We start from the raw sequence: 14618 nt of genomic DNA, 5'->3' as shown, positions 1-14618 counted from the left end.
AAAAAGTCACTTCACTAAAAGGTCAGCAGGCCCAGATAGCTGCACATGGGAATTCTATCAAACCCTCAAATACCAGATAATCCTAATTCTGCTTAGGTTGTTCCAAAACATAGAAAAAGAAAGAACACTTCGAAACGTTAAGTATAACGTTGCTAATTAAACCTAAGGAAGATGATACCAGAGAACCACGGATGGTTTCGGGATGAAACTCTTCCACCTCAGATCATCAGGCATTAGTTCTATTCTCATAAGCAGGGCGCAGCGTAGATCCCTGACATGCGCAGTTCACAATAGGGTTCGTGCTCCTGTGAGAATCTATGCCAAGGCTGATCTGACGGGAGGCATCTGACAGGAGGCGGAGCTCAGGCGGTAAGCTAGCTGGACCCGGCTCACCTCCTGCTGTGCCGCCCAGTTCCTAACAGGCCACGGACCAGTACCGGTACGCAGCCTGGGGTTGGAGACCCCTGTTATTGAAAGATCAATCTAGTGATATATAATAATGTAACTGGCTATTTCAGTATCCTAGAGACCCCTGCTACTCAAAGTATGGGCAGCAGAACAACAGCATCAGCATCACCTGAGACCTTGTTAAAACACCATCTCGGCCAGGTGCGGTGACTCACTCCTGTAATCCCAACACCTTGGGAGGCCAAGTCCCGCCCCACCCCCCACGTCACTTGAGGTCAGGAGTTCAACGCCAGCCTGACCAACATGGTGAAAACCCGTCTCTACTAAAAATACAAAAATTAGCTGGGTGTGGTGGCACGCACCTGTAATCCCAGCTACTCAGGAAGCTGAGGCAGGAGAATCGCTTGAACCCGGGAGGCGGGGGCTGCAGTGAGCAGAAATAGCGTCACTGCACTCCAGCCTGAAGTCTCTGTCTCAAAAAAACAAAAACAAAACCTAGCATCTCTCAGGCTCCACCTCAGACCCATGGGATCAGAATCTCCAGTACAACATGATCTTCAGGGGATTCGTGTGCACATTAAAATATGAGAAGCAATAGCCTAGGTATCATAAGATAGCATCTGAAAAATAAAAGGTGGATGCAAGAGAAATTGTGCTTCAAAAAGTGATAAAGACCAGAGAAGACAATAAGGTTTCAAGATCCCGTTACTGAGAGTATGTGAAAACTGGCCCCCCAAAAAACCAGATTCATAATGAGTTTGACTATAGTTACTGGCTTACAGCTACCTTGCCGCTTATTTTCAAAATAATTGAAATTGTTAAATCATAGTAATATTTCAGTTTGGGAAAAAAATCAATAGAAATCCTGCTATTATTCCTTGAACTCTCAAAAATTCTAGATGGCTTATGTTTTTAATGAAGCCATCCATCTGATTTTCCATTTTCTTTCTTACAATATGGTAGATTTAGAGTCTTTTCCCAAAGTTCCCTTTGTCACTAACCTGGGCATTTCTCCAAGCCCAGAGAGAGTAGTGAAAATTAGAGGCTCTTCCTACATACTTTCTTTTTTAAGCAACTAGATCTGGTTTCCACATTAGCAAGCCTCAACCTTTCCCTATTTGTAGGTTTTCTTCTGTGTTTTTTTTTTTTAAACACAATCGCCTCTACATCCTGATCAAAACAGAAAGCTTTCAGAAGCTAAACTAATTAATGTGCGATTGAAGGTGTTGTTTTAAATAGTTTACTAATTCCTTACCAAATATGCTTGGAGTTTTATAAATATCATGCTGGAATTATAGAGATATGAAAGCATCTTAAACACATCTTAAAAATGCCAGCAATCACTAATGTGGTATTGTCAATCTGGTTAATAATACAGAAATAATATGAAGAATACATAATGAATTAAATAGAAATAGAAACTATATTCATGTTGAAAGTGAACTCCTCTGTGTAACACAAATGCACAAACATTACTCTCAGAATGCATTACCTTCATAAGAAAGTTAAAACTAAGAATATTTAGTTGATTTTAGTAATATTCCAGTTCACCCCAATAACGACAAAAAATTGATCTCTAATATCTAACAATTAAATATCTAATTAAAAATGAATGTTAAACAAAAATCAATGTTTAGAAGTATCTAAGCATTTTTTAAAATGCCTCTCAGAAGAAGAAAAATACACAGCCTAATAATTTTTTAATTGACATTTCAAAAATTACATAGTCTCTCCCTTTGAGCTCTTAATCTCATAGTTAAAATTTCTAGTCTTTTTCTCTGAAGCTTGCCTATTGCTTCCACACTCACCTCTTGCTTCCACACTCACCTCAGGCCTCCCATGTCTATGTTCTTTTCTAATTCTATGTTCATGATCCAGAGAAATATATTTTCATGTGTATCTCTAATTGAAAACTTAATATCCAAATTTTCTAGTTTTAAAACCTCAAATAAAAATAAGAGTGTATAAAATAAAAATCCCTGAGTGCATAGAGAGCATTCAGGGATTTTGCTGGTCTCTGTGATTTTTCGACATAATTTTATTACATATCTGAATAAAATAGGACACATGCTCTTTTCTCCCTGATGAGTTGAAATGCACAGAATCTTTCTTCATCCCATGCTCATAAATTTTTTTCTCAAAAGTGTATCTGTGCACATTCCTTTAGGATATATTGGTTCAGAGCAATTATGAAGACTACATGGAACATCTCACTTTCCCTTATGCCGATTGTTCAGATTTTAAATTGCTTTTTGGACTATGTTAATGTCTTTGCTTCACAAAAATCTTTGTGGTATGATCTTAGAGATGGAAACTAACAATTCAAACATCTGTATTAGACCTGCAGTCTTCTTACAGAATGACAGAGACTATTCAGGAAACAGCTTTAAAATCACAGACAATTGTTACCAGAATAGACTTTGGTTCCAAATTATGCAAAATAATTAACTACACAATATAAAAATCTCAGTGGATTCCAGAAGTTATAATCGGTCAAGGCAAAGAAAAAAATAAATGAGGCAATATTTCCTGGATAGGAGTCTGGGACTTGCCTGTAAGATAATTAATTTTCAATTAAACAAAGGCAAAGCAGTGCTATTGAAATGAAACGAGGTGAATAAGGAAAGATTTCCAAGGTGTGCATTTATGTTAAAATAGTTTATGGTCTTGAAGAATGGGTCAATTATGAATGGGTCATTTTGTATGGTCCAAGATGTAGATATTTCATAAATAAATAATTTGTTATCAGTCTCAGTGGAATGGATCTACATAGAAGTCATTTTCACTCTCTCCTCTTATATCAAATGGCATATTAATCTCTACAACTCTGTGCTTACAATGAAATATACATGGTCTTACTCCCATATCAGAACAACATAAAACTTTCCTAGTAGGTTTAATTTCCTTGGTTCCCCCACTTTAAAGATTCTGTTTCAGTAAATTATGGTGATATAAATTCCTCGTTTGGGTTGTTCTTATTTATTTTCCCTACAAAATTGCTTTGTGGAAATTGTCTGGTGTAGAGAGACTTTCAGCACGCTTCCTTAGTGGAAATAAGCATGCCCCTTTTCAGTTCTGCCATACATGCTTTTTAGGGCAGAAATGAACTTTGAACAAATTTCATTTCTAGCAAATGTAATATCCCTCAAAATATATTTTAGCACACCAAAAGAGTTATATTCAAATAAATGGCATTTTAAAACCTTGAAGATCAGATAATCTGCCTACTATTTAAACTATTCCATACAACCGAAAAAGAAAGTTCTCTAATTATTTCCTAAAATTATGACAGGAAATTTAAAATTTCCTCAAATTTTAAAATCCTGACAAAATAGTTTGTAAATTTATAGATAAATTATCTTATGAATACAGATGCAAAATTATAAATGATGCAGTAACAAGTCAATTCAGCAGTTATGTTAAAATAATAATATGATAACAAAATAGAATTTTCATTAGGAATAAAAATATTGTTCATCATTGGAATACACAATATACATATAACATAAATATAAGCAAAAAGTCATATGATTCTATAATTAGGCATCCAAAAGTCCATTGAAAAAAATCCAACAGTTAGCCCTGTGTAAGAAACTCTAAGTAAAACATGACTAGAAGGAAAATAAGTATGCTAAAGAATATGTGACATAAACAAACTGGCAGGGCATAGTGGCTGTAATCCCAGCTACTCAGTAGGCTGAGATGGGAGTATCCCTTGAGGTCACGAGTTCAAGACCAAACTGTGCAAAATAACAAGACCCCTATCTCTAACATGATTTTTTTTTTAATTAGCTGAGTGTGGTGGCATATACCTGTTGTCCCAGCTAATCAGGAGACTGAGGCAGGATGATTGCTTGAGCCCAGAAGTTTGAGGCTGCAGTGAGCTATGTTTGTGCCACTGCACTCCAGTCTGGGCAACAGAGCAAGACCCTTCTCTAAAAAAATAAAAAGTAGCAAAGGCAGAAAGGTAAAATACTGATATGGTTTGGCTGTGTCCCCACCCAAATCTCATCTTGAATTGTAACTCCCACAATTCTCAGCTGTCATGGGAGGAACCCAGTGGGAGGTGATTGAATTAGGGGGGTGGGTCTTTCCTGGGCTGTTGTCCTGCAAGATCTGATGGTTTTAAAAAGAGGAGTTCCCCTGCACAAACTCTATTTTTGTGCCTGCTGCCAACCATGTAGGAGGTGACTTGTTCCTCCTTGCCTTCCACCATGATTGTGAGGCCCCCTCAGCCATGTGGAACTGTAAGTCCATTAAACCTCTTTCTTTTGTAAACTGCCCAGTCTCAAGTATGTCTTCATCAGCAGCATGAAAACGGACTAATACAAATACTGAAGCCATTTTTGTTCAAATCCAGAACAATGTAGGAATATCCACTCAGACAATGGTTATTCAACATTCTTTTGGAGTTTCTAGCAATTGCAATACCATAAAAAATAAAATATTTGCTATGAATGTTGAAAAAGAAGAAACAAAATCATCTGTATTTGCAGATATAATGTGGCTAGAAAACTGAAGAGACTCTATTGAAAAACTAATAGAATTAATAAGAAAATTTAATACGGGCTGTCTATGAGATAAACATACCAAAATCAGTCGTTTAACTTTTCATCAATACAGCTAGAAATGGAAATAAAATCAAAACATTCGTATAACAATAAAAGGTTGACATTCTGGAACATGCAGGGGCTATACAAAGAAAACAATAATATATTATTAAATGGAGAGGCACAAAATGATACTGAATGGGAAGACACCATATTATATTCATATTTTAACCATTCCAAATTAATATACATATTTAATATAATTCCACAGCCATTAAAACTTGCTATGAAGCTGTCAGAATAGTATAGCACTGGCACATGAAGAAGCAAATCTAGAGAACAGAGCGGGGAATCTAGAATTGCATCCAAGTACACATAAGAGCTTTATATATGACAAAATGAGCTTTTAATTCAGTACGTCTCCATTAAAAACCCCATGTAAAAATACAAATTTAGACTATTTATACATTTTTTTTAAAGTCCAGGTGAATTAAATATTTTTAAATAAACCTATAAAAATTCCAGAAGGAAGCCCTTGGTGAAGATCTTCTCACTTAAGAAAGACAGAAAACAAACCATCTATTTTATAAAAAATGGAAGTATATCTGGCTATGTAAACCATAAGCAGAAAGACAAACTAAAGACTGGAAAAAATATTTACAGTATATATAATATCCAAAAGTTGATCATTTTAAAATGGACATATGCAAAGGCTACAAATTGCCAATTCATAGTAGATGGTATGTAGACCCATCATTTGAAAAGATGCAAGTAGAATTCTTTTTTCTTCTTCCAACAAAATCTAGATAATTCAAATTAAATAAAAATGGCATCATTTTTAGCCTTCAGATGAGCAGCAATAGAAAACAAAATATTAACTCAGTGCTGGCAAGAATACAGGGAAATTGGCACTGTTATCATTCTAAATCACCATAAATATTTTAGAAAGAAATTAGCAATTATCTATTAAAATGAAAACTGCATATACCTTTGATCCAGACATTCCGTTTTCAAAAATGTATCTGACAGAAAAAAATAAAAGCATCAGCATATAGTGATACTTCTACAATGATGTTTACTGAAATACTATTTATAGTGACAAAAATAAAAACTGAAGACATTCAGATGTCTATTAGCAAAGAAACACATCTGAATAATGTATATTTTTACTTTTTTCAGGCAAGAAAACTTACATACATTTATTTTTGTTTATATATGTTTGTGTGTGACAAAAAGGATGATAGAAGGATGTTCAGTGCATATTAAATTGGTTACTCAGGAGGGTGAGGGGGTAAGGGGATACTACCAGTTTTTCCTATATTTGTCCTGGTAATGTCTCACTTGTTAAAAGGAACATATACTGCAGAATCATGAAAATTCATGCCTAGAATAGACTTTAAAGATATTTTGTCCACTCATCTCATTTTGCAAACCAGTAAACTAAGCCCAATATTAACATACCCAAGGTTATGCATCCATGGCTCAAAATTAAGAGTTTTTGACTCTCAGATCAGCATTCTTCCAATTCAAAACATAAAATCAAATTCTGAAAATAAGTAGCAGCTAACTCTATAGTAAACTCCTACTTGAGCCTAATAATTTATGTACTGAATGCTTCTCTTTCAGTCTGTGTGGTTTACATGCACGTATACACATATTCTTTCCCTAAAAGTTTTGTCTAGCATATGATGTGTTTAAATTCAAATGAATTAATTTTTAAAATCAGTACCCCTTTAGGTAAATGAAACTATCTCTGTTGTCAAAAGATCAAAGACAAACTACATATTTAAACATTATATATTCAAATTATTAACAACTGTTATGATACAGGCACCGAACAATCAGCCCTCAGACACTGGCCCAATCAAAATAGGCAACAGCCATTCTGGTGTAAACATCTGTGGGAAACAAAAATGTCAGCTTAGGCTGGGCTTGATGGCTCAGGCCTGTAATCCCAGCACTTTGGGAGTCCAAGGCGGGCGGATCACCTGAGATTGGGAGTCCAAGACCAGCCTGACCAACATGGAGAAACCCTGTCTCTACTAAAAATACAAAATTAGCCGGGCGTGGTGCCGCATGCCTGTAATCCCAGCTACTCGGGAGGCTGAGTCAGAAGAATTGCTTGATCTCGGGAGGCAGAGGTTGTGGAGAGCCGAGATCGTACCATTGCACTCCAGCCTGGGCAACAAGAGTGAAACTCTGTCTCAAAAAAAAAAAAACAAGAACAAAAAAACAAAAAAAAAAAAAGTCAGCCCTGCCCAAAGCTTAAATATGCTGTCATATCTTCAAAAAGATTAGAATATCTTACCGGAAAATCTCATACTATACTAAACTCAATTTCCTACATGAACTGTTTGACAAATACACTTTCATTTTTACTATGGGCCTCGTTGTTAATGAATATGACATTATAATATTAATCTGACATAATACTGACATCGTAGTTTAACTGATTTGTATAATAAATGGTTTTTTCACATATAGAATAAGAAACATATACATTCACTCCACAAGTGTTTTACTGAATGCCTTCTACCTCAGGTATTTCCCTAAATGCTGGGTGTGCTTTAAAACAGATTTGATTCTTGCTTTCATGCAGTTCACAATCTATGAGTGAGACAGACATTAATCAAGTAAACAGGTGATAATACAACTATAAACTGCGAACAGAACAAGGTGCTATAAAGTAGAATCACGGGGTGAGGGGTGTTCAGTCTATAAATTAGATGGTCAGAAATGGCCTCTCTGCTGAACATGACATTTTCATTTGATCGGATTAAGAAGTCAACCTTGTGAAAGTAGGGAACAAGTTTTCCAGCCAGAGCAAGCTGTTTCTTACTAATGCGACTGGCTTGTTTTATCAAAATGAATCATAATGTTTAATTGGTACTTCATCAGTACTCAATCCATATTTACTTATTGAATCTAATGATCAGATTCTGCATGCTATTCCACCTCTCTTATAAAAGGGCTTCGTGTACAATTAGGTACTTTAAGAAACAACAAAATATTTTGAAAGTAAGTTCCACATATTTATTTGCCACTAACACACTGACTGTAAAAGATATGAAGCATATATACAAAAATTAACATAACCAAATATATATGCAATTAACCTTTTATATAGCTGTGTCTTTGTGGTTTCCATCTTTTCTCCCCCCACCTCTGAAAATGTTTACAATTTGTAATCTCCCTCTCAGTACTGCCTGTAATGATATGGAATGATACCCATCCGGAGGAAGGGGTTGTAAGGGGTCACAGAGGTTTGCATTAGAAGGAGTAAAGTTTGAAAACCTTCTCCAGATATTCAGTTATGCCCTATTCTAGGGCATATCCTTCCCCTCTTCATTTAGGAATTATTCTGGTCTTTTTAGATGTCATATTTCCATAAATCTGCAGACTATATTCATTCATCTCCACTAGCGAAAAGTTCCACATTTTATATTAATTTTTTTTTTTTAGAGATAGGGTCTTGTTTTGTCACCCAGTCTGGAGTGCAGTGGTACAATCACAGCTCACTGTAACCTCAAACTGCTGGGGCCAAAAATGATCCTCCCACCTTAGCCTCCCAAGGAGTTGGGACTACAGGTGCACACTAACATGCCCGGCTAATTTTCTAACTTTTTATAGAGACAGGGTCTTCCTGTGTTGCCCAGGCTGGTCTCAAACTTCTCGCCTCAAGGGATCCTCCCACCTTGGACTCCCAAAGCACTTGGATTACAGGTGTGAGCCACCACACCCAGCTTACATTAATTTCTTCAAATAAAAACACATTTTTATAGGAAAAAATTATCGTAGGGTTTTATTGATATAGGAGTTAAGAAGAAATTAGGCAGATAGTGAGGGTACAGGAGTCCTTGGTAAGGTTTTCCTTTTAATTAAAAGCAGCCCTCAAATCATTTCTTTTCCTAACAAAGAGCAGACTGTAAAATGAAGTTGCAGACATAGGCAAGCAAGGTGGAAGCCTGCACAGGCAAATGCCTGAAGTTGTGCCAATAGGAAAATACTACCTGGAACTGAGAGGTGACAGCGTGCTGGCAGTCCTCACAGCCCTCGCTCTCTCTCTGCGCCTCCTCGGCCTGGGCTCCCACTTTGGCGGCACTTGAGGAGCCCTTCAGCCCACCACCGCACTGTGGGAGCCCCTTTCTGGGCTGGCCAAGGCCAAACCCGGCTCCCTCAGCTTGCAGGGAGGTGTGGAGGGAGAGGCGCCAGCGGGAACCGGAGCTGTGCGCCGCGCTTGCGCGGGCCAGCTGGAGCTCCTGGTGGGCGTGGGCTTGGCGGGCCCCGCACTCGGAGCAGCCGGCGGGCCCTACCGGCCCCGGGCAATGAGGGGCTTAGCACCTGGGCCAGCAGATGCGGAGGGTGTACTGGGTCCCCCAGCAGTGCCAGCGCACCGGCGCTGCGCTCGATTTCTCACCGGGCCTTAGCTGCCTTCCCGCGGGGCAGGGCTCGGGACCTGCAGCCTGCCATGCCTGAGCCTCCCACCCCCTCCATGGGCTCCTGTGCGGCCGGAGCCTCCCCGAGGAACGCCACACCCTGCTCCACGGCGCCCAGTCCCATCGACCACCCAAGGGCTGAGGAGTGCGGGCCCATGGTGCGGGACTGGCAGGCAGCTCCACCTGCAGCCCCCGTGCGGGATCCACTGGGTGAAGCCAGCTGGGCTCCTGAGTCTGGTGGGGACGTGGAGAACCTTTATGTCTACCTCAGGGATTGTAAATACACCAATCAGCACCCTGTGTCTAGCTCAGGGTTTGTGAATACACGAATGGACACTCTCTATCTAGCTACTCTGGTGGGGCCTTGGAGAACCATTATGTCTAGCTCAAGGATTGTAAACACACCAATCGGCACTCTGTATCTAGCTCAAGGTTTGTAAACACACCAATCAGCACCCTGTGTCTAGCTCAGGGTTTGTGAATGCACCAATCCACACTCTGTATCTAGCTACTCTGGTGGGGCCTTGGAGAACCTTTGTGTCCACACTCTGTATCTAGCTAATCTGGTGAGGAGGTGGAGAACCTTTGTGTCTAGCTCAGGGATTGTAAACGCACCAATCAGCGCCCTGTCAAAACAGACCACTGGGCAGTAGCAACTGTTCAGGTCCCCTTCCATACTGTGGAAGCTTTGTTCTTTCGCTTTTTGCAGTAAATCTTGCTACTGCTCACTCTTTGGGTCCACACTGCTTTTATGAGCTGTAACACTCACCGCGAAGGTCTGCAGCTTCACTCCTGAGCCAGCGAGACCACGAACCTACCAGAAGGAAGAAACTCAAGAACACATCCGAACATCAGAAGGAACAAACTCCAGACGCACCACCTTAAGAGCTGTAACACTCACCGCGAGGGTCCGCAGCTTCATTCTTGAAGTCAGTGAGACCAAGAACCCACCAGTTCCGGACACAGAACTACGTGTTCAAAACGAGAGCTCTATCTTCCCTTTTCTTTGCCAGCCACATGTACGGTAAGGAATAGACAAGATGGCCTTGAGCAAGTGGAAAGCCCATTTGCATAAGATTAGGGTGGGGCAACCAGCCTTCCCGGCGCCGTGTAAACTTCACACCTGATCAAACCAATTTGTGGCCCCCATGTAAATCAGACAGCGACTCCTCAAGCCTGCCTCCCTGCTGCTGCCGGCTTTTCCCTTTTGATCTCTCTCTGGCTCTGACTCTGTCTCTGTCTCTCTCCCCTCCCCCTCTCACCTCTCTCTTCTGTCTCTCTCTCTTCTCTCTCCTCTCTCTCACAAGAGATTGCATTATCATCCAATGTCGTTCAGGAAGCGGATCATTTATTGTGTACTTTTTACAAGTTCAGCACTGTGCTAGCCTCTGTGGGGATTCCCAAAACAGGAAGTAGACAGGTGCCATAGGATGCGCAGAAGGAAGCGCTGGTGTAGGTGTGGTCCACAGATGACTGGAAGGGAAACGGAGCTTGCATCGGTGTCATTACCAACAGGTTTGTGATATGTATACATTTCTGGAGGCGGTATGGTTAAACAGGCGCATTTAAAAGAGCCCCCACCCCAGAGGGTAAAAATATAGACCAAAAAAAAAGTTCATTAAAAAGCAAATTTTCACTAGTGGCTCTGTAACTATGAATTTACATTTTAAATTTCCTGATAACTTTTCAACCACAAAGACTGAGAGCCTAGCCAAATTATTTGGTTCTCTGCCCAAAGATTGGTAATAGAGTCACGTAGAATAATTTTTTCTCCTCTTTAAAGATGAATCAGAGGATGCTGGGTTTCACTGAACATTTCTGAAGATTTTCCACATCACAAAGCCCTCCAGGCACAGCTCAGCATTTTGTAGACCAGCATTAAATCTTAAAAGAAGTAAAATGCTGCCCTCTCGTGGCGGATATACAAAACTGAGGAAAACAGTATTGTTCCTTCCTGTTATTGAAAAGCAGCCAAGTCCAAAGCAGAGAGCAGTATTTAGATTTTAAATGAATTTGCAAATAAAAAGACTAGAGTACCTTAATATGACGTGAGTAAACCTTTCAGGAAATAAAATTTTAAATCAGATCAGATCAAAGTGTTCCAAAATGGGGCTTAATACTGTAATTACCACCATGACTCTGCATATATGCAGATTTTCCCCCAAGGAGTTCAAACTTTGACTCAAAATCCAGTAATCTTGAATCCTGGTCTAATCCTTACCATCTAAAGAAAGCACACTTAGAGTAATTGTTCAATAGAAAATTTATCAGGTCCTTCCTCATCCTGCCCCCAGCCGGATGTGTTCTCTTCCTGCTCTGAATTCCAATAAGACATAATGCTACATGTATATGGGTCTCTTTTTCTGTCGGCACGTAATAGTTTTAGAACCTTTGTGGCCTCTAAGATAGGCATGACACATGGTGCATGCTTAAGAAATGTTTGAATAAATGAATGAATAAATAAATAGGAATTAAATGATGAATAAATGTATAGCTATGATAAATATTCCCTATTTCCCTTATTTAAGCAAAAAAAAAAAAATACTATTTGTTGTGCAAATACCAATGCCTGCAAGTCTTGTTGTACTGGCTCAGAGGCCATGCAACATATCTTTGAAAACAGTCAGGAAGGCAAGAGTGGCTCCAAATCAAGCCTGGGTGCATTGCTGTACTTTGTGGACATCAGGAATGGGCACTCTGGCTCTGCCTACTCCTGGATAGGCCCTACAAGGATTATACAGATTCTGACACATAAAAGTAAGGGAGAAGAATACCTGAGAAGCAGATTAAGGCAGGGTTCCTCACCCCACTGCCCACAGGAAATTCTCTTCAGTGGGCCACAGAGCTAAATGTACAAGCCAAATGCTTCCTGAAAGGTTGGTGCAGATGTAGTAAACAATAGCCTATGCAAGCACCACTGAACCACATCAGTCTAGAAGTTTCTGTTTCTGATTCAGGCACTGTTCCCAGGTCAGGTGCTCTGTGAGTGCTAGCTGGGAGTGGTGGTGTTGGTGGTGGTTGAGATATAACAACACATAGCAATATTAGATGCCTATTAGGTTCAGGCTCTGAATGACTCCTGCTTGCCCTTGGACAAGCAAGCTGGGAATGTGTGAATGTCAGCAGTGGGTATTTATACTTGGCTCCAAACTTCTCCAGACAAGTTCTTACTTGTTCCCCTCCACCAGTGGTTGCTTGAGCCTTTCTGCTGTTTAGCCTCATTCCTTTAAGCTGTGAACCCAGACTCCTCTTTTGAGTCCTTTTATGGATAACTTGATTCAGTCACAATGCAACAGACTCCAGGACAACTTTTTTTGTCTCTATCTCTGGCTCCCAGAACCACAGCATAAATTAAAAAAAAAAAAAAAAAAGACTCCCTTCTGTGCACTTCTTGGGCACTGTGACAGCTGAAGGACAAGGCTGCCTTTCAGCCAGGATTCCATTTCCCTAGAGAATATTAGGTATTGGATGAGATAGGAGATGAGAGGTAAAAATGAACAGTGGCACACACACACACACACACACGCTTCTAATTGCCAAACTTCTCTAAAGGATGCTTGAGACCTGTCCCACTTTCTTTAGCATTTACTAATTCCTTGACTTCCTCTGACCACAATACCCAGGCCTCTCTCTTATGGAGCTCTAGTGGCCCCCCTTGCTGAACATCATGGTCTTCTCTCAGTTCTTATTCTCTTTGACATCTTGCCAACATCTGACTTTTCTGACATCCTCAATTGCCTGTTCCTGGAACAGTCTTCTGATATTCCTCCCAGGACTAATCACAAGTTAGTAAGTATCCAAGCAACTTTTATTTCTTTCATTTATTTATTTATTTTTTGAGGCAGAGTCTTGCTCTTTGCTCAGGCTGCAGTGCAGTGGTGTGATCACGACTCACTGCAGCCTCAAATTCCTGGGCTCCAGCAATCCTGCCATCTCAGCCTCCCAAGTAGCTGGGACTATGGGTATATGCCACCATACCCAACTTTTTTTTTTTTTTTTTTTTTGGTAGAGGCAGGGTCTTAATATGTTGCCTAGGTTGGTCTCAAACTCCTGGGCTCAATCAGTCCTCCCACCTCAGCTTCCCAAAGCACTGGGATTACAGGTGTGACCACCACACACAGCCCATTTCTTTTAAAGCGTCCCAACATTTCCATATGTTTTAAATATTTATTGCTTCTAAATTAAAAGTTTAATACATATTCACAAAATATAGAGACATGATCTCATTTAGAGATCCAAATGTGAAGCCTGTGTGACTGTGAAGGCCCGCTGTGATGGGGCCATTGTAATAGGTTTCTCTTACCTCTCTACCTGGCTTTCACATCTCCTTCAATAACTTGCTTCCTCTTCTTGCTGCAAGACTGGGTCCTCAATCCCAATCTCTCTCCACTTACTTCCCCTTTGCCTACCAATCCTGCCTTCTAGCTCCAGATGTTTTTTTGTTTTTGTTTTTGTTTTTTTTTTAAGATAGAGCTTCACTCTTTTGCCCAGGCTGGAGTGAAGTGGTGCGATCTCAGCTCACTGCAACCTCCACCCCCCAGGTTCAAGCAATTCTCCTGCCTCAGTCCCCCAATTAGCTGGGATTACAGGCGCCCACCGCCACACCCAGCTAATTTTTTGTGTTTTTAGTAGAGATGGGGTTTCATCATGTTGGCCAGGCTGGTCTTGAACTCCTGACCTCAGGTGATCCACCCGCCTCGGCCTCCCAAAGTGCTAGGATTACGAGCATGAGCCACCACGCCCAGCCCAGTTGTCATTTTTATACTAATGACTACTCAATTGATGTACCAAACCAAACCTCTCATCCAAGCCTGGATTCCAATACCTCTAGTTGTCTACAGAACATCTAAATCTTACCATTTGCAAACTGAACACATCATCCTCCCTCTGGTTGGCAAACTAGCTTTTCTCTTTCTCCTATCTCAAATCTTATCTCAGCAGAAGCCAAGGGTTCCATATAGGGCTATCTGTAGAGAAGAGGGTGCTCATCCTATTTCATCTTTCAGAATTATGATGGGTATGGTGGTCTGAGACAGAGAAATCAATTTGAAGGAATTTGACAGAATATTATAGCTAGTTATAATGGGATGGATAGTAAGCTGTTAGACCTTTCCAGAAAAGAAGTTCTCGAAGTAAAAGGCAGAGTTCTGACCTTTTATACAGAAACTGGTGCAATGGTTATGGGTGGAGGGGCAGCTGTTAAGGATGTCCAGTTTAGACATCT

Source organism: Gorilla gorilla, chromosome 11 (assembly GCF_029281585.2).
Source record: "Gorilla gorilla gorilla isolate KB3781 chromosome 11, NHGRI_mGorGor1-v2.1_pri, whole genome shotgun sequence".
In the NCBI taxonomy this organism is placed as follows: Eukaryota; Metazoa; Chordata; class Mammalia; order Primates; family Hominidae; genus Gorilla; species Gorilla gorilla.
This window is presented reverse-complemented; position numbering follows the sequence as displayed.